Consider the following 22,566-nt stretch of genomic DNA (forward strand, 5'->3'; position numbering starts at 1 on the left):
TTTAGATGGAGGCTCACTCTGTGGCCCAGGCTGGAGTGCAGTAGCATGATCTCAACTCACTGCAACCTCTGCCTCCCGGATTCAAGTGATCCTCCTACCTCAGCCTCTTGAGTAGCTGGGATTACAGGCACGTGCCACCACGCTTGGCTAATTTTTGTATTTTTAGTAGAGATGGGGGTCCATCATGTTGGTCTGGTCTTGAACTCCTGACCTCAAGTGATCCTTCCATCTCAGCCTCTCAAAGTGCTGGGATTACAGGTGTGAGCCACCATGCCTGGCCGGGATTTTAATTTTGTTTTGCAGCTATTGTAAAACGGGTTGGGTTCTTGATTTGATTCTCAGCGTGGTCGCTGTTGATGTATAGCAGCACTACTGATTTGTATACATTGATTTTATATCCTGACACTTTACTGAATTTATTTGTCAGATCTAGGAGATTTTTGGATGAGTCTTTAGGGTTTTCTAGGTATATGATTATATCATTAGCAAACAGTGACAGTGTGACTTCTTGTTTACCTATTTGGATGCCCTTTATTTCTTTCCCTTGTCTGATTGCTCTGGCTAGGACTTCCACTACTATGTTGAATAGAAATGCTGAAAGTGGGTATCCTTGTCTTGTTCCAGTTATCAGGGAAATGTTTTCAACATTTCCTCATCCAGTATAATGTTGGCAGTGGGTTTGTCATTGGTGGCTTTTACTACCTTAAGGTATGTTCCTTCTATGTCATTTTTGCTGAGGGTGTTAATCATAAAGGGATGCTGGATTTTGTCAAATCATTTTTTTTTCTGTGTCTATTGAGATGATTATGTGATTTTTGTTTTTAATTCTGTTTCTGTGGTATATCACATTTATTTACTTGCATATGTTAAACTATCCCTCTATCCCTGGTGGGAAACCCACTTGATCATGGTGGATTATCTTTTTGATATGCTGTTGGATTCAGTTAGTTAATATTATGTTGAGGATTTTTGCATCTATGTTCATCAGGGATATTGGTCTGTAGTTTTTTGTTGTTGTTGATGTTATGTCCTTTCCTGGTTTTAGTATTAGGGAGATACTGGCTTCATTGAATGATTTAGGGAGGATTCTCTCTCTCTCTATCTTTTGGAATAATTTCCACAGAATTGGTACCAATTCTTCATTGAACATCTGATAGAATTCAGCTGTGAATCCATCTGGTCCTGGACATTTTTTGTTGGCAATTTTTTATTATCATTTTGGTATCACTACTTATTATTGGGCAGTTCAGATTCTATTCCTTCCTCGTTTAATCTGGGAAGGTTGTATGTTTCCAGGAATTTGTCCATCTCCTCTAGGTTTTCTAATTTGTGTGTGGAAAGGTGTTCATAGTAGCCTTGAATGAAATTTTGTATTTCTGTGGAATCAGTTGTAATATTTCTTCTTTCATTTCTAGTTGAGCTTATTTGTATCTTCTCTATTCTTTTCTTGGTTAATCACACTAATGGTCTATGAATTTTATCTTTTCACAGAACCAGCTTTTGTTCCATTTATGTTTTCTGTTTTGTTTGTTGTTTTTCAATTTCATTTAGTTCTGCTCTGATCTTTGTTATTTCTTTTCTTCTGCTGGCTGTAAGTTTTGTTTGTTCTTGTTTCTATAGTTCCTCGAGGTATGACTTTAGATTGTCTATTTGTGCTCTTTCAGACTTTTTGATGTAGGCATTAATGCTATGAACTTTTCTCTTAGCACCACTCTTGTTGTATCCCAGTGGTTTTGATAGGTTATACCACTCTTATTATTCAGTTCAAAGAGTTTCTTAATTTCCATCTTGATTTCATTGTTGACTCTTCAATTACTCAGGAGCAGATTATTTAATTTCCATTATTTGCACGATTTTGAGGGTTCCTTTTGGAATTGCTTTCCAATTTCTTTTTTTTCTTGAGATGGAGTCTCCCTGTGTAGCCCAGGCTGGAGTGCACTGGTGAGATCTTGGCTCACTGCAACCTCCCGCTTCCCGGGTTCCAGTGATTCTCCTGCCTCAGCCTCCTGAGTAGCTGGGACTATAGGCATGCACCACCATGCCTGGCTAATTTTTGTATTTTTAGTAGAGATGGGGTTTCACCATGTTAGCCAGGGTGATCTCAATCTCCTGACCTCATGATATGCCCACCTCGGCCTCCCAAAGTGCTGGGATTACAGGCATGAGCCACCGTGCCCGGCCTGCTTTCCAATTTTATTCCACAGTGGTCTGAGCGAGTACTACAAGGCTATAGTCACCAGAACAACATGGTATTTGTTGGTACAAAAATAGGCACATAGGCCAATGGAACACAAGAGAATCCTGAAATAAAGCCAAATACATATAGCCAACTAGTCTTTGACAAACAAAAACATAAAGTGGGGAAAGAACACCCTATTCAACTAATAGTGCTGAGATAACTGGCAAGCCACATGTAGAAGAATAAAACTGAATCCTCATCTCTCACCTTATACAAAAATAAACTCAGTATGGATCAAAGACGTAAATCTAAGACCTGAAACCATAAAAATTCTAGAATATTGGAAACACCCTCCTACAAATTGGCTTAGAAGAAGCCTTCAGAATCAAGAACCCAAAGCAAATGCAACAAGAACAAATATAAATAGATTGGATCAAATTAAACTAAAAAGCTTCCACACAGCAAGATAAATAATCAGCAGAGTAAACAGACAACCCACAGAGTGGAAGACAATCTTCACAAATTAGGTATCCAACAATGGACCAATATCCAGAATCTAAAAGCAACTCAAACAAACCAGCAAGAAGAAAAACAAATAATCCCATCAAAAAGTAGGCAAAGGACATGAATAGACAATTCTCAAAAGAAGATATTAATACAAATGGCCAACAAACATATAAAAAAAAAAAGATCAACCTTACTAATGGTCAGGGAAATGAAAATCAAAACCACAATGCATTATCACCTTATTCCAGCAAGAATGCCCATAATTTAAAAAATCAAAAAACAATAGATGTTGGCATGAATGTGGTGGAAAGGGAACACTTTTACACTGCTGATAGGAATGTAAACTAGTACAACCACTATGGGAAACAGTATGGAGAGTCCTCAAAGGACTAAAAGTAGATCTGCCATTTGATCCAGCAATCCCACTACTGGGTATCTATCCAGAGGAAAAGAAGTCATTATATGGAAAAGACACTTGTACATGTATGTTTATAGCAGCACAATTTGCAATTGCAAAAACATGGAACCAGCCCAAATGCCCATCAATCAAGTGGGTAAAGAAAATTTTATATATATATATAAAATATATATTATATATAATATTATATATATTAAATATAAATATATAATATATGTTAAATATATATAAAATATATTATATATTTTAATATATATATTTAATATATATTTAATATATATAATTATATATATATACACACACACCCCCCATAGAATAGTACTCAGCCATAAAAGGAATGAAACAATGGCATTCGCAGCAACCTGGATGAAGTTGGAGACAATTATTGTAAGTGAAGTCACCCAGAAATGGAAAACCCAAACATCATATGTTCTCACTTATAAGTAGGAGCTAAGCTATAAGGACACAAAGGCATAAAAATGATATGTTGAACTTTGGGGACTTACCGGAAGGTTGGGAGTGGGGATGAGGGATAAAAGACTACACACTGGGTCCAGTGTACACTGCTTTGGTTATGGGTGTACCAAAATCTCAAAAACCACTACTAAAGAACTTATCCGTGTAACCAAACACCACATGTTCCCCCAAAAGCCTATTTTTAAAAAAATGTATGAAATTACCACAAACAGAGGGAATGAAAGTAGACAGATCTGGAAACACTTGCTGTGTCATTGATGGGGAACATTGAGTAGTCCACATTTGGACATTAAATAATAGGGACTTCAGTGTGATTCTCTATAAGAACATGGTATCATTTGCTTTATTACTTTGCCCAGGGTTTTAATCAGTTCCATTGCAAGAAGCCAAACACACACAGGATGTTGTCAGTAGGAAAGACATATCATTGAAACAAAACACAGATATTTATGTCGGCTCTACAAGGACCGTATCTATCTGGTCATCATTTCACTTTGTTGGGTGTTGGTGGATACAGTAATAAATGAATAAAAACATCAGTGATACCACACAAAAAGAGGAAGTTCAAAAAGCCTTCACTAGTAGCTAGAACAAGAAATAGAAGTTCAGGAGCCTCTTCACTTTCTTGGTCAAGTGCTTCATGTTTTTCTCATCTCAGCTTCTATCTGGACAAATGCCTCTTTCCTTTTCTTCTATAGGCCAATTTATTTTACTTAAACATGATCTAACTCCTCTCTCCATGCTCTCCTAGTTCAAGGGCCTCAGACATTCAGAGTATCTGTGTTCCAAATACACATTTATCTTATTGGCTCAGCATAAGCCAAATTCCTCAAAAGAGGCAAGATAGGCAAGTATCTGCTATAAATTCTACCCCAGGATTAGTTCTGATAATGTGATTATACAGAAATGAGTAAAAATGTAGTATATTAAGGAACTACTCTAGAGATTCCATACATATTACTCATTTAAGCTTCACAAATACTCAAAGCTCACTCGTGTTATTTATTTTCTCCAGATAAGAAAAAATGAAGCTCAGAGAAGCTAAGAAATATCCAAGATATTAGAAGAAGCAACAGCAAGTGCTTTTTGTACAAAAACATTCTGCTTCCACTTTAAATTAAACTGTCAATATTCCTTAGCAGGATTTTGTATTAGTTAGGAAGTAGGAGTATTCTGACACATACCATGACTCCTGCCTTGGACTTCCCCAAACACAAAGTTCTCAAAGTGATTCTTTGTGCAACAATTAGACTTAGGAGTTTTATGTTTGTGTAATTGTGTGTGTGTGGTGTGTGTGTGTGTGTTACTTTCATTAGATTGAGAATGCTTTTAACATAAAAGGACTAAGACCCTTTTATGTTAAGACCCTCTGCATATTCATTTATTCTTTATGACACTAACTCTAGAATAAATGTACATTTGTATTAAAGTTCAGATATTTCTTAAGATACATTTCTGGTTAAGAGAATTGACACTGACCAAATCTCTCTTAATTTGTTTGTTCTTGAAAGAACTAGAAGATTGCTAGCCAAGTACTATGTGTTTGTTTTCAATAAATGCTTGTGGAGGGTGGAGTGGGCGCTGCCTAGAAATTCACAGTCTCTGAGTGTGCAGACAAGAAACAAGAGCAGGGATGACTCTCATAGCTCTTGGAGGAAAGAACGTATAACTGATGGAGAAAATAAATCCATAATCTTAAGTGTTAGGATATATAAAAGTCATCTTCTTTTTGAAAGTTCATAGAGACTCATGTTTAGTACCATTTTAGGATTTGCATTTCAGAATTTTTGTTTTATATTTTTTCAAAGTGTCTCAAAATAATAACAATAGATAACATTTGGTACACATTTAGTGTATCCTAAGCACCTTGATTATCATTTACATGCATTGTCTCAATCTTTATGACAACTTTACTAGCTAAGCATAGTTATTCTCATTCTTTATCTGAAGAAACTGAGGCTCAGAGGAATGAAATGACTTTCTCCATATCACCAGATAGTAAGTGGGAAAGCTAGGAATTGTATCCATAGAGTCTGAATCTATAGTTATCATTCTTAATTACTTTATTCCTATATTGCCTTCCTTAACTTCAGACTTTTGTTAGCACAAAATATTTAGCCTACATTTATTCGAATCTGAGCAATTTGCATGGCTTTGCTCTGCTGTAGGGAAGTTCATGTACCTTTAAAGTTTGCCAAGATAGAGTCATCTGTGTTTCTCAGCTCAGCCTATATAACATCTTGAGTATTCCTGTCTACATCCCCTGACATGTCCCCCTAAATTTTTAACCATTTAGCTCATCACAGTTATTGCTTATAATAGCAAAACAGTGCCCATCATTACATAACTATTTAAAGAAATCATGGTTTATCCACAAAAGAGATAAATATACAGCCATAATAGAGTATGTTATTGAAGAATATTTATTGGCATGTAAATTATTCCATACTGTCAATTTATAAGACAGCATATTCTGTACTACCCTTTTGAGTAAAGAAATATATATATAAATGTTAATATTGATTACTTTTATCTAGTAGACTTGCATGTGTGTTTATTTTTGCCTGAAATGTTCTAAATTTCTACAAAAAGTTTATACTGATTCTCTAACAAAACATATCTTTTAAAAACTAGTAGGAAATCTTTAAGACTAAAATGTTTCACTGCTTTTATTAAATTGTTGGCAGGTAGTTGTGATTCCTCTTAAATTTAAACTCCTATAAGCACCTAGTTACTCTGCCAGGAATGAGGTATGTATACTGTCTTGCTTCATAAATGCTTTGCATATATGTTTAACTCTACACAATAGTAAGAAAAATGAAGAGGAATGTTTTATACATGCTCTCCCTATGCTTAACTCTAAACAGAGTATACAATTTCAGCTAAAAAATAACAAATAAGGATTCCCTAGTTTCTCATTAATCTCACACATTTACCAACACCTGTTTATCACCAATTCATTCACATAATTATAAAATATTAATATTTATATACTTATATATGTCATATCATTATATACACTATAAATTCACAGATATTTATACATAAATATAATTTATATTTATGTAATAAGTATATCTGATATTATATTAATATATATTTAATATGATATATTTATATCTAAATATAAAACTTAACTGTAAATATATTTGCATATATTTCATATATGTATAAATACTTCACATATCATATTGTTGTGCAACAAGCCTTGTGAAAATAGCCCTTTAGATGAGAAAGAATTATAACTTCCACACTATGGAGGAATAAAAATTATGAGGATCTAAGGAAAAAGTTGTTTAGAGCAATTACTGTGTATCAGGACCATTCAAAGCCTGGAGACCGTCCTGCAACTCTAAGTTTATATGGAGAATACCATGGACTTCCTCTATGATTCAGTGTGAAAAATTATTTGCCAACTATAACCTCCAAAAAAATTTTTCTAATACTAGACTATAGAATTAATTCAAAGAATGGAAAATTTTAAAATTTCAAATTGGAGGATGGGGACTCCATATGGATTGTCTTGAGTCATCTCCTAAGAAATATCATAAAAATATCATTAAAAATGTATCAGCATAAGTTCAAGCCACTTAATACTGAATTTCTAGAACACTGGCATAATCAGTACTTTCCTTTGCTTCCAAAATTTCTTTCATAAGTCAGAGTAGTAAAAGCTATTTTATATATTCTACAAAGTGTCAAGTATGTACTAGCTGCTGAGGACAATTGGTGAACAAAACATTCATAACCCTTGACCTCATGGAACTTATGATTTAGTAAGATAAAACATAAGTAATCACGTAAATAAACATACAACTGCAAGTTGTACATTTCTACATACATACCAAAAAATTACATACCTACAAAAAACCTATAAAAGAGAAATACATGGTATTTAAAAAGAGATTTGATCTAATTCAGTGCAGGAGAAAGGCTTCCTTAAGGAAGTCAAATTTGAGCTAATATATGTGAAATTAAGAGAAGTTCATCAGGCAAAGAAAGAAAAAAGGAACTCCAGGTGATGAAAATAATGTAGACAAAGGCCCAGTGACAAAGAAAAGCAAGAGTTTATAAGGGACAAAACAAGCCAGTACATTTGGAGAGGAAAGAAAGAAGGGAAATGGAATGAGCAAATGGTGACGAGGCAAGTTTGTAGACCAAGAGAGACTTTAGTTCTACTCTTATCTTAAAAACAGTGGACAGAGTTGATGGTTTTTAATAAGAACATGATACAATTGGCTTTTCCTTTTAAATGTTCTTGCTGCAGAGTGAGCACAGATTGGAGAAAGATAAGATACTACTAATTTATTTAGGAAGTTATCATAAATTTTAGGTGAGAAACAGTACCTTGACCAGGATGGTGGTGAAAATGGAGCGAAGTAGATGGATAGTAGAAATGTATTTCAGAGGCCAAATAACAGGACATGGCAGTGCATTATATGTGGGAGGTGAGGGAGAGGGAAGTGTAAATGGGTTACTAGGGTTCTGATTTTCAGAAGATAGAGAACATTGGAAGGAAAACAAGACTAAGGAATTCTCAAGAGTCATGAATTTGAATCTAAATATGATCATTTTGAGATGCTTTTGAGGCATTCAATATGGGATATCTACTAGCCAAATATCTATCTTTGTATCCACCTTTCTGTCTTTGGAACTCAGAGAAAGTTAGAGATATAAATTTGTGAATCACTAGCATGTAAGTGGTACTTGAAAACAAGAACCTTAATGAAGTTATCCAGAAAAGTCATAGAGTGAAAGGAGATAGATGAGAGCGTATGTTGAACTATGAAGAATTTTAATATAATGACTGGTAGAAGTGGATGAGCCAGAAAGAGAGAAAGGAAGTGCCTGGATAAGAAACCAAGGGAGAATGGTATCATAGAAATCAATAGGGAATGAGGGTTTCAGGAAGTACCTGTCAGAATCAAATGTACTGAAAAATCAGAAGGATGAAGACTGAAAATTGCATACTGAAATCCAGCAACACTGGAGCTCATTGTCTGAAATAAGAGCTATTTAAGTGAAATAATAGAGGCAGAAGTAATTGTAAATAAGGAATAATAGAGGATGAGTAAATAAAATAGCAGATGTGGGCAACTAGGCAATCCTTTGAAAAAGTAAACACTTTTTTTTGAGACAGAGTTTCACTCAGTCACCCAGTCTGGAGTGCAATGGTGTGATCTAGGCTCACTGCAACCTCTGCCTCCCAGGTTCCAGTGATTCTACTGCCTCAGCCTCCCGAGTAGCTAGGATTATTAGAGGCACCCTCCATCATGCCCAGCTAATTTGTGTGTTTTTAGTAGGGACAGGGTTTCACCATGTTGGCCAAGCAGGTCTTGAACTCCTGACCTCAGGTGATCCACCCCCCTTGGCTTCCCAAAGTGCTGGGATTACAGATGTGAGTCACCATGCCTGGCCAAAAAAGTAAACTCTTAAGAAGTATGGCTGTGGCATGAAGCAATAATATAGGGCCATAGCTGGAGAGAAAGATTTTTATAGTATTTGGTTTTGCTTCTTTTTTTCTTTTTTTTTTTTTTTTTTTTTTGAATCAAGGTGTGGTTCTATCACCCAGGCTGGAGTGCAGTGGTGTGATCTCAACTCACTGCAAACTCTGCTTCCTAGGCTTAAGTGATTCTCATGCTCAGCCTCCAGAGTAGGTAGGATTACAGGCTCCCATCACCACATGCTCAGCTAATTTTTGTATTTTTCATAGAGACAGGTCTCACCATGTTGCCTAGGCTGGTCTCAAACTTGAGCTCAAGCCATCTGCCTGCGTTGGCCTCCCAAAGTGCTGAGATTACAGAAGTAAGTCACCACACCCAGACAGTTTTGCTTTTTTTAATGTGAAAAACCAATGGAAAGGATCCAGATAAGGAGAGAGATTGCATGTACAAATGAAGAAGGCATTATATATCATGTAAAGAATAATATTTTACTAGAACACAACTTTTTAAAAGGCAGACATCTTTAATCTGTCCACAGGTATATCCTTAGGATTTAGAATATTGTCTGCTTCATAATACATAATAAATATTTAGTGAGAGAAAGATATGAATCTATGATTCCTTAGGAGCTGTGATGGGAAGGAAGCCAAAGTACTTGTGGAAGGATTAGCCTTACAGAGGAAGAAGAAAGGCTCTTAAATTATAATAAAAAGGAAAAATGACAGTAGAGGGGCAGATCTATGAAGATGTCTATGCTTCATGATATTTCCAACTTATAGCTTCTAGCTTCTCATGAAGTAGATCATAAGGTTGAGGTTCCTCTTGGGGTGAGGGAAAAAGAGAGTTAGATAAAACGTGAGAATGTAGTTGTCACTGATGAGTATGAGAGATGTACAGTAGTGTCATTGGAAAGGGGTCCCAATCCAGACCCCAAGAGAGGGTTGGTTCTTGGATCTCGCACAAGGAAAAATTCAAGATGAGTCTATAAAGTGAAAGCAAGTTTATTAAGAAAGTAAAGGAATAGGCAGGGCATGGTGGGCCACATCTGTAATCCCAGCACTTTGGGAAACCAAGGTGGGCAGATCACCTGAGGCCAGGACTTTGAGACCAGCCTGCCCAACATGGCCAAACCCTGTCTCTTATCAAAAAAACAGAAAAAATTAAATGGGCATGGTGGTGAGTGCCTGTAATCCCAGTTACTTGGGAGGCTGAGGCACAAGAATAGCTTGATCCCAGGGGCAGATGTTGCAGTGAACCGAGATCATGCCACTGCATGCTGCTGCGGTGCACACACGCACAAAAGTAAAGGAATAAAAGAATGGCTACTCCATAAGCAGAACAGCCCTGAGGGCTGCTGGTTGCCCATTTTAATGGTTATTTCCTGATTATATGCTAAACAAGGGGTGGATTATTCATGCCTCCCCTTTTTAGACCCTGTGGAGTAACTTCCTGACATTTCCATGCCATATGTAAATTGTCATTGCGCTGCTGGGAGTGTAGCAGTGAGACCAACCAGAGATCACTCTCATGGCCATCTTGGTTTTGGTGGGTTTTAGCTGGCTTCTTTACTGCAACCTGTTTTATTAGCGAGGCCTTTATGACCTGTATCTTGTGTCGACCTCCCATCTCATCTTGTGACTAAGAATGCCTTACCCTGCTGGGAACACAGCCTGGTAGGTCTCAGCCTATTTTACCCAGCCCCTATTCAAAATGAAGTCACTCTAGTTCAAACACCTCTGACAGTAGTCCTCTCTTATCCAGGATTTCACTTTCCATGGTTTTAGTTACCCACGGTTAACTGCTGTCTGAAAAGAGGTAGGTATTATATATAGTATTAAGATATTTTGAGAAGAAAGAGAGAGAGAAAGAGGGAGATGCAACATTCACATAATTTGTATTGCAATATACTGTTATGTTGTTCTATTGCTGATAATCTTTTGCTGTGCCTACTTTATAAATTAAACTTTATCATAGGTATGTATGCATAGGAAAACGTATAGTATATGTAGGATTCAGTACTATCTGTGATTTCAGGCATCCACTGGGAATCCTGGAATGTATCCCCATGCATAATGGGGAACTATTATATAGTAGAATTAACTGGTAATGGTGAAGGCTTCTTTGAGGTTGGTGATCATGAATTCATAATAGAACTTACGGGTATTTCTGTGACTTTCTCTGGCAGAACTCAGATGTTTGTAATCAGCTGTGGAGATAGAGATGGCTTGATCATTCTAGAACTGGAGTTAGACCATATAGCATAATAAAAGACAGATTTCAAATTTTTTTAGAATCATTCAGAAAATTCTTTGTTTTCTATGAAGGGTTTTGTTTTGTTTTCTACCAAGAGAAAACCCTATCCATTGTCATTGTGTCACTATCCAAAAATGCTAACTAAATGATGTGACTCAATATATAAATAGGCATGAAATAGTTAAATTGGAAAACTCAATATAGGTTGCTATAGCTAAAAGGATTTCCAATCACGGAGGGTGAAAAATAAGGAATTATAAATAGAGCTTCCTAGTTATAGAGAAGAATCTTTCAAACAATACCCAGCCAGAACAACAGCAGAGTGTCCCTGTATAAAGCCCCAAAGGCCTGAACATCTTCATTCACAGGTAAAGAGATTTCGTAGTAGGCTTTTGGGGCATTAGATAATAGAGGAGCTTGCATATCAGCTCAAAAGGTCAAAACTTCTCTATTACTCTATTGTTTTCCTAAGTGGTTTTTCTGAGGATAGGTTCAATGGGCTACACATAGGAATTCTGCTTAAATGAAAATACATTCCTTGATTAAGTAGATATAGAAAATCACTTAAACAGAGTTAGAGTTTTGTACTGCAACACCTTTTTGCATGTTAGAATAATCTATGAATTTCTAAATCTTGATTAGAGCATAGAAATTTTCCAGGATTATCTGAGCAGAAACTTGTTTGTTTGTTTGTGTGTTTGTTTGTTTTTGAGACAGAGTTTCGCTCTATTGCCCAGGCTGAGTGCAGTGGTACAATCTCGGCTCACTACAACCTCCACCCCTCAGGTTCAAGGGATTCTCCTGCCTCAGCCTCCCAAGTAGCTGGGATTACAGGAGCCCATCACCACACCTGGCTAATTTTTGTATTTTTAGTAGAGATGGGGTTTCACTATGTTGGCCAGTCTGTTTTCAAACTCCTGACCTCAGGTGATCCACCCGCCTCAGCCTCCCAAAGTGCTGGGATTACAAGCATGAGCCACCGTGCCTGGCCTGGGCAGAAACTGTTTATGAGAAGTAACTTGTGACTGTTGCAAAATATTGTTCTAGAAAAGAATGTCCACTTTTTCATACAATAATTTCTTGTGGTGTTAATTGGACAACCCTTTATTTTTTTCTTTTACATAACCTACATTCCTTGAGCTATAATTTAAATTAGGATTTCTCAAGTGTGGTCCCAGATCACTTGCATGTGTACATTAGTGTTTCTTGTTAAAACTGCGGATTTCTGTGCCTTAACTCAGAGCTAAAGAATCTCTGAGGTGGCGCCTAGGAATCTGAGTTAAAGCACGTACCCCAGTTATCATGTTAAAGTTTGAGAACTGAGGATTTCAGTCTACTTCCTCTCGCCAGTTGTCATGAACCTGGGTAATTCTCTTCCTTTCATTAAAACTTGATTTTTACAGGCTACTTGTGACCCTGCACCCTTCTGCTGGCATGCTGCAAGAGACTCCTTCTTTACATTCTTCATCTCTGGTTTGTTTTTAATTCCTTTCTGGTGATACAGGATCTTTGAAGAGTAGAATTTGCTAAAAATACATGAAAATACATGAAAACTTTCCTTCAAATAAAAAGCAATACCATTTATGTCTATACCAGTAAAAGGGGGAGATTAGAAATTACCTAAATAATTTTATTCATTCAAAAATCTAGCCAACTTGCTTGATAATAAAAAAATGTATTTCTTCTCCAATAGATGAGGAGAAAAATGGCTGAAGTAGTCAGAATATAACAGGATTGCCTGCTTTGGGATTGAATTTCAGAGTTCTCTGTTAGCTAAGGCATTCAGTGAGTGAGGTGATCTGATTGGTTAAAATTTTATCAATCAAGAAAAATATTTAAAATGTGAAATTTCAAATACCACAAAATACATTGTACCTTCGTATTGTATTAAAATGCAATAAATATTAATAGTTCAGTGTATAATTCAAGTATTTTTATCGGTGTTAATAAGTTATTTATTTAATTTATATTTTTTCATAAATTTTTTTGATAATTTGGGGTCTAGACCAATACAACAGAATATAAAATTGCCAAGAATTTGAATATTTGTTGTTCTGCAACTAATGGACAGATTCCTAATTTCCTACAGATCTCAATTTCTAAGAGTGTGAACTGTAATATGGAAAATTGAACTGTAAGACAAAAAATCTGAGATAGGGTACCTTTACATTTCCCTCTAGTCCTAAAACTCTAATTTCATTAGCTTTTTGTTTTATTCATGTGCAAATACACACACATAGAACTTAAACATGTTAAATTGAAAGGCACTGCATATGTATACTATATTCCTCCAAAGATATGAAAGATAATCCTCATTAAATTTATCCGTGGATATTAAAATTCTTGCCTCCCATCAGCAATAAAATAGATGTTGCTTTTCCTTCCATTGACTCTGGCCACATGCTAAACTAACTTTAAAAAAAAAAAAAAAAGGCAATTTATTTCATAGAAAGGAGAACTTGCTTTCAAATGTATATTTTAATTGCCTTTACATTTTGTTTAATTAGGGTGAGGAATGCATATTGGAAAAGTTTGTATGGTAATGATTACTATTTGGAATGCAGTGTCCTGATTGAAGTTGTAATAACTACAAGTCAACACAACTTGTATCAATAGTTGCAGCCATGCAGGAGCCACAGCTCTGATGTTATGTCTCTTGTCACTAGCATGTGCCATTGTGAGCCAGGCTGCAGCACAAGGCCTGTCTGCTTCCTCACAATAGTTTTTGCTCCCTGGGGAATACAAAGGCAGACAGTCTCTTTTCTCTTCTTTTCAACAGACACTCAGAGGATCTGTTACTTATTATCTTTGGAAGAAAAGACACAGGTTTCCACAAGCAACTTGAGCTTGTATCAGTTTTGACATCAGAGAAGATGAGTTAGGTCCTTGGGACCCTTCTGCAAGACAAACTTTATTGTTGTTGTTGCTGATGAAAGTAGAACTCACAAGCATTCAGCAACTTTAGCTAGATTCATTTTTACTAACATCTTTATGACCACCTCTTCTGTGGAGAAAGGAGGCTTGATTGGAGAAGAAGGTGGGAGCCCACGGATGGGAGGGGTAATATAATTTAAAACAGGGGGGAGGGAGGAGAGAGAGGGAGTGGGGGAAGAGAGAGAAAGAGAGAGAGATTTCCTGGACCTCACAAAGAGTTACCATCTGAGAAGCATCTCTGTATCTCCAGCAACACAAAGTGGGTTGACATTTCACATAATAGATTTTCTTATATGCATCAGCCAGTTGCCATTCATAAAGCAAACTCATCCTTTTATTTTTAAGAAAAGGAGTCACATGGCATTAAGTAAAAAAAAAATCTTGTATTACACTCTGGGAGCTGGGTTTTAATCCTGGTACCACTATGGAATAGAATATTATATTAGGAATGTGACTTAACATCTCTGCCCCCCAGTCTCCTTGTCTGTAGGATTAAGACATTCAATTTAATTACTACCATAGTCTTTAAAAGTAAGAACGTTTAGCTCTAAAATACAATAAGCCTATTTTTTGAATTATCTTTCTTTGGTCTTATGGAGTTATAAATTTCTAACAGTTTAAATTAATACAGATTTATTCAGGCAAACTAGAAGTCCCTCAATTAACTTACACTTTCAACCAAGTATCTATGCATCTAAAGAGCAAAATTGTATTTCGGCAGGGCCACCTAGGAGCAAGAATAAAAAACAGCTGTAGCACAATACTCTCAAGGACCAGCCTTGGTAAAAGTTCTGAATGTGTCTGTTCATGATGAAAACCAAAGGGAAAAATGAAATGTTATATTTCCCTTTCATTGAATGGAAACTAATAATACATAGAGTAAAATACAGGCACCAACCCAAAGGCTTTCTTCTTTTTTAACTACAGCATCTGTGTGGACATTGTGGAGCCATCGAGACTGAATTCCCCAAATCTCTTAGGAAAATGATCATTCTCTTATTCTACCCTGAGTGATAGAGCACCAAGTAGAAAAAAGAGGCAGAAAACCAAAACATACGATCATTGATAGCCCTTGGATAAAATCCCATGGCCGATTATGCTTCCTAAGTACCAATCGAGAATCCATCCTAGTTTAGGCTCTGCTAACAACATGTTTATTTTATGGAATAAACCCAAGATTGAATTATCTCCTAAATTTTTAAAACCAAAATAAACATTTACCAGCGTTATAATAAAACAAGATTCAGATTTACTGTGGAGCCAAGAGGGCTGATAAGTATGTGGCTAAGGCTATACCTAGAGATGTCAGGGTCCTCAAAATCCTCTTTTCTTATTGAATTATAGAGTTTCTCCTAAAGTGCCACCCAGCAGTCCATTCTCCCCTAAAAGAGACTCATCAACATCCTGAATTCAACCTTCTCAAGTATACTCAAAGCCTCCTTCTGGCTTTTTCTTCACTGGAACAGAAATGCCTTTATTGTCTTATACATGTCTTAAACATTATTCTTTTGGTTGGTATAAACACTCACCACACCTCTACAGATTAACTTCCATATCATTGGGAAGCACTTTGGCTCACTTAGTCACTCAACCAGCCATTATTCCATTTATCAGATAATTGCTCATTGAGTATTGCTGCGATTTGGGGACACAAATTATCCCTTTCCCTCTTCAAGTTCCAAGCCAGTTGGGAAACAGGTACAAGAGTTAACAGGGAAAAAAATGTGATATTATTGTTACCGGAGGCAAGGTTGGCTGAAAAAATGTGGCTTGACTCTAACAAACAGGTATCTTAATCTTTGCCCTCTAAATTGAATTCACTTAAGTAAACCAGTCACAGGCAGAGGGGCAGAATTCCGGCCCTCCACGGCATAGGAAAGGATGAAATTATACCTAGACTGCTTACCTATATATCAACAAGCATACACATCTTGTAGAATTATAGCTCTCCAAAATTATGTAAATAAAGCTGAATTTAATTCTTCCTCTTTTATTATTCTCTAGGTTAGACAGTCTTGTGTCTTTAATTGGTTTAAATAATAATAGCAAGTATTAAAGCATCATTCTGCAAAAATATAAAAGATGTTTAGAAAATAATATTAGCATTTGCACAAGTAGGTGTGAATAAGATTTACTGGCCACAGAGCTGTTACCAGGTTCACAGCTAAAGATCCAGAAAAAAATATGGTTCTAAGAAAAGATCCAGAAAAAATATGGGGGACAAAAGTGAACAAAACTATGTTTGAAGCTAAAGCTGTTTTAACTTTGTATTATACTTCCTGGAAATATGTTCAAGTTTCTTTTTTAAAAAACCCACTAGATTTCCTGGTAGACAAAAAAATAATTAAGAACGTCTTTGAGGAATAGTAGAAATTGGCGTTTATCCACCATTTACAACATTATCCCAATGATATGTTGAGAAACCACCAAAATGATACATCAAAACCCTGGAAGAATGTTTGTTTCAAAAAAATACCCTAAGTAAGTCCCTTCTTTTTATTAAGCATAGAATTATGTAGAGCTTTTGACTCTTTTCAGTTGTTTTCATGTTTGTTACTTCTCTTTAACAGCTACCCAATAAGATAGAAGGGCAGTGGGGCAAAGACTACTATTCTTCTCAGTATCTGTTATCTTCTTCTATAGTCACAAGAACATAAATTTTTAGCTAGATTTATAGCAGTCTGAAACAAAGATATTTCCCATTCTCCTTTGAATCAGATATGTCCATGTGACTAAATTCAGACTAAGGTAGTATTTGTAGTTTCTGGGAAGGGTCCTTAAAAGATGTGACCTAGCCTTTCTCCTCCTTTTCTACCTTCATGCTGGCAAAAAAGTAAGTGAAATGGCTGGCACTTCAGCAGCCATTTTACCTATGACATACTCTTAAGATATAAGACAGAGTTGCAAGATAGAAGAAGCCTTAAGCCCTGACATTTTGTGGCCATAATAAAGCCTTGGAACTACTTATCTCTGAACGTTTTTATAAGAGTGAAATAAACTTCTTATTTGAGCCATTTTTAAATGTGTTTTCTGTAAACCATAACCAAATCAGCATACTTGTATAGGCACATAGACAAATGGAACAGAATCCAGAATCCAGAAATAAACCCAAATACTTTCAGCCAAAAGATCTTTGACAAAGCAAAGAAAAATATAAAGTGGGGAAAGGACACCCTATTTAACAAATGGTGCTGGGATAATTGGCAAGCCACATGTAGGAGAATGAAACTGGATCCTCATCTTTCACCTTATATAAAAATCAACACAAGATGGAACACGAACATCAATCTAAGACCTAAAACTATAAAAATTCTAGAAGACAACATTGAAAAAAATCTTTCTAGATATTGGCTTAGGCAAGGATTTCATGATAAAGAACCCAAAATCAAATGCAATAAAAACAAAGATGAATAGCTGGTCCTTAATTAAATTAAAGAGCTTTTGCACAACAAAAGGAACAGTCAGTTGAGTAAACAGACGACACACAGAGTGGGAGAAAATCTTCAATCTATACATCTGACAAAGGACTAATATCCAGAATCTACAACAAACTCAAACAAATTAGGAAGAAGAAAACAAACAACCCTGTCAAAAAGTGAGCAAAGGACATGAATAGACAATTCTCAAAAGAAGATATATAAATGACCAACAAACATATGAAAAAATGCTCAACATCACTAATGATCAGAAAAATGAAAATCAAAACCACAATAAGATATCACCTTACTTCTGCAAGAATGGCCGTAATCAAAAAACCAAAAATAATACACGTTGGCATGCATGCAGTGAACAGGGGATATTTCTACACTGCTGGAGGGAATGTAAACTAGTACAGCAGCTATGGAAAATAGTGTGGAGATTCCTTCAAAAACTAAAAGTAGAACTACCATTTGATCCAGCAATCCCACTACTGAGGATCTACCCAGAGGAAAAGAAATCATTATACAAAAAAAGAGACTTGCACACACATGTTTATAGGAGCACAATCCAAAATTGCAAAAATGTGGAACCAGCCCAAATGCCTATCAATCAGCAAGTGGATAAACTATTTTATATATACAAACACACACATACACACACACACACACAGACACGCACACACACATATGTATATATAGATGGAATACTATTCAGCCATAAAAAGAAATAAATTAATGACATTCACAGCAACCTGGATGAGATTAGAGACTACTATTCTCAGTGAAGTAACTCAGAAATGGAAAACCAAACATAGTATGTTCTCACTCGTAAGTGGGAGCTAAGCTATGATGATGCAAAAGAATAAGAATGAAAAATAGGCTTTGGGGACTCAAGGGGAAAGGATGGAAATGGGGTTAAGGATAAAAACTGCAAATTGTGTGCAGTGTATAATGCTTAGGTGATGGTTGCACCAGAATCTCACAAATTATCCCTAAAAAACTTACTCATGTAACCAAACACCACCAGTTCCCTACTAACCTATGGAAATAGAAAAAAAAAAAAAATCCTAATCAAATCTAATTCTAATATAGGTAGGTAGAAAAATATGTAGAGCCCACAATTTTTACCAAGAAAACATATGTTTTAGAATGAAAAATTTGGCAATTTTAGAAGTATAATACAATGTACAAAATGCACATTAGGTAACACCAATGGAATATAGAGCAGCAACCCATAATCAAATTTATTAATATTTTTGCAGCAACACATCAGAATGGTTGTACTAAGTGTGATAAATGAAACTACTGTAATATACCCAATTGCCCTATAGAGTTGCTGTTTATGGTTTCTTTGAATAAACATAGAAATTGATCCTCCCAGTCTTAAAACTGAAGAAAATTACAATTGTCGTATCTGAGTTCCTTTCTCAGGAAATCAACCATCGGGACTCCCAGATAGTATCAAGAAGCTGAAACTCACTATTTGGTGCTTTTGGACAACGGGGTGTCAGAACCCTCACCTACCATGATTTCTTAACCAACCATCTGCTTCCTGTCGACCAACTCCTCTTCCTTACCCCTCCCTAATTCCTGTCTTCCCACACAGGGTTACATTTCTTTCCTGCTATATAAACCCCTAATTTTAGTTCATCAGGGAGATGAATTTGAGACTAATCTTTCATCTCCTTGGAAGCAGCACCTATTAAAGCCTTCTCCTCTGGCAATACTCATTATCTCAGTGAATGGCTTTCTGTGAAGTGAGAAACAAGACCTAGACTGAATCCTCAGTGTTTCAGTAACAAATTCTGGTTCCCTGACTAGGAACATATTGATGGTGGCTTGGTTGCTATGGTGGGTCAGGAATTTCAAAAGCTCTTCTAAGTAGCCCCTTGACCCTTTTTTTTCTTTTTGGCCAGAGGTGGGTCTCAGTTTCCCTCTCTGGTCCTGCTGCTGCTGACCCCAGCTGCCTTCCTGAATGCCTAGAAAGAAAAATCTTTAAATTTGACATCTGCATCAGGATAGGTGAAATTTCCTTTGTAGGCCCAGATAGCAGGATCTGCTGCTTTCAATTTGGGAAATTTTTAGAGGAAGTTCCATTGGCAAGTGGACAAGGCCAACTGACTGAGAGATGGCTGCACCCTGACTGTTTCAATATGGACACTCTTGGGGGCTTGTTTCTAATTATGTGTTGTGTGTGTGTCTGGGCAAGTGAGTGCCTTTTGTGGGTACCAGAGAGTGGGTCAGTCCCTCTCCATTTGGGTTGGAATTTCCATTTGCAAGTGGATAAAGTCCGATTGAGAGAGTAATCATACTGACTCTTTCAATGTAGACACACTTGGTGCTTGTTTATTGCTAAAGCACTTTGATTGTGTTTTGGTGATTGTTTGTTTGTGTGTGTGCCAACATAGTCATGGGAAATTGGAATTCAGTAAACTGATTTTCTTTTGTAATACTGTTTGGTCCTAACATTGTTTGGAATCTGGAGTTTGCTGTTGATAATGGGAAAGTGAAATGGAGTTCCAGATATACAGGCTTTAATGCTGCTATTCTAAGCAGGGTTGAGCCTGGTTAGTAGGTTCCAGGTCAGGTTCTGTGATGTTGTTTGGCCCCAGTGTTCTTTGGAGTCTGGGAAGGTTTGGCCTTTACAAATCAAACTGCCATGGAAACTACCATGGAAACCAAAATTTTGGTTTACAGCCTTCACTGGATTACATATTGGGGCAAACAAAGTTGAACCATGTGAACATGTTTGTAGGCTGGTAAGCATGTATTTCTATCTCATGACTAGAGCTCCAAGATAAAAGCTATTGGATCTTTTCATGTGTGTACACATGTCTAGATGTGGTTATGTGTATGTATATTTATTATATGTTGCATCTACCGAATTGGCTTGTAAATAAAAGATCACTAATAAATTAAGTAAATAAGTCCAATAAATTTTCAAGTTCATGTGACTTAACTAAAACTTTAATAAACAAACTGGCTTTAAAATTATTGGTAATATAAAAATAGAAATGTCTTCAGTGCTGTCAGCATACATTTTTGTTGGGGTTTTATATTTATCTCTGCTAGATATTTTTAGGTATCAGGGTTTGACATAGAGGTTATACAACTATAAACCCAGCCAAAACAAAATGATCTGTGTGTGAATTTTTTTATATAATGTTGGTTTAACAAAAATAGTTGAATCTTCTGACTTATTGGTGAACTTGCCCATGTAGTTAACTCTAAGGTTTTTACTTAGGTGAATACCTGATATTCACAGGTTATAAAGTGGTTAACAAGGAAATAAGTCACAAATCTAGATAAATTGCTAAAAATAAAGAAAATGTAAATGGGTAAGTGTCGTAGGTGAACTTTTTGTGTAACTTAAAATCTTAAAATTATTTTTTATGCTAGTTGGATGTCTGAGTCATTTCTAATTAAGAAAAAGTTATGATATGGGGAAACATATCTCTAAAAGTTGTGAAATGGTTTTCATCTACCAAATGTTAATATCTGAAAGGCAGCTCAGAATTTCTTGCTTCCTAGGTTCTCACTAAAATTTAAAGTTACTAAGGATAAGAATTATAGTTAATATATAATGCTTTATATAACATGTGCCAAAGATGTGTTCTTTGTGAGAAAAATAAGAGTTTTGCCTAATTCAGAGGGTATCTAAAGGTTAATTAGAATTATGGACTTGAAAAGGTTATTTATGAAACAAGATAGAAAGGAACAAGTAAGTAGGGGAGAGAGATGTAAAGAAAGTTAGGACAAGAAGATATATTTTTAGTAAGGAAGGTTATAAAGAAAATAAAGAACTTTATATGACAAAGGATCGTGTATGGTGAATTTTTGTCCTAAAATAAAATGACTGCTTATTTTAAAAAGAAAAGAAAAGTCAGTACAAAACAGAAAGTCCAAGCATGTCACAGATGGTCCATGTAAGTCATATGTAGCTTTTTCCTGTTTCTCTATATGACTATCCTTCATGCACATACAGAGAAAATAAAGATGAAAAAGTTTATATAGTAAAATATTCTTTAAAACCTGAGAGAAAATTAGAGAAATCTGGCTAGTTAACATTGCTCATAATTAAAGCTGTTGGTCTTGATGAAGGTAAATTAATACATTTTTGTAATGAAATACAATGACAGTTAAGCATGAAGCCAAACTGTATCTAGAAATTAATCTTGGAATTATGTGATGGTACTTTTAAATAGCTAACAATAAATTGTTTGTTTGTTCTTACTTTGTCCCTGTTTTGTTATAAAATATTTAAGTGAAAGGAGATTAACATGGAGCCATATTTCACATAAATGCTTCCATTGCTTTATTTCACAGTGTATTTGGCCTTCTGCATAGATTCCACCAGCACTAAAGTACTTACTGATCATACACCTAAAGTGAATTTCTTAATTGTACAGAAAGTATAGTGTTATTGGTAGACTTAAAAACATTAATTTGTGTACCAGGAACAAAATATACATCATGTGAATTTTTTAGATTCTGAGTGACACTGTGGCCTCCAAGGTAAACTGAGTAGAAGAGAAACTTGGAGTTGGTTTCCTATTCTCTGTTTTTGCTTTTAATTTTCAATTATTTGCTGTTTGTTCTCCTTTGGGCTTTACTTTCATATACATGTATATAAAATGACTGATTTTTTTTCATTTCTAATGGAAGGCTTTTATTTGGTTCCATGAATAGTCATTTTATTTCCTACACTTTTCCAGCAATTAATCATTTATTTTATTTACCTAAAATTTCTCACCTATATTTTTCAAGCATGCAAAAATTGATAGAGGACACTAGTCATTTGAAACATGTTGCTATTGCTTACTTCTGATGATCTAGAGAGACACAAGAACTTTAAGGTTCCTGGTTTAAAAAAAATGAACTATTTTTACTAGTTTTAAGCAGAAACAGTACATTATTTATTTTGTTATTTGAAAA

The sequence above is a fragment of the Macaca mulatta genome, chromosome 9, assembly GCF_049350105.2.
Source record: "Macaca mulatta isolate MMU2019108-1 chromosome 9, T2T-MMU8v2.0, whole genome shotgun sequence".
Lineage (NCBI taxonomy): Eukaryota > Metazoa > Chordata > Mammalia > Primates > Cercopithecidae > Macaca > Macaca mulatta.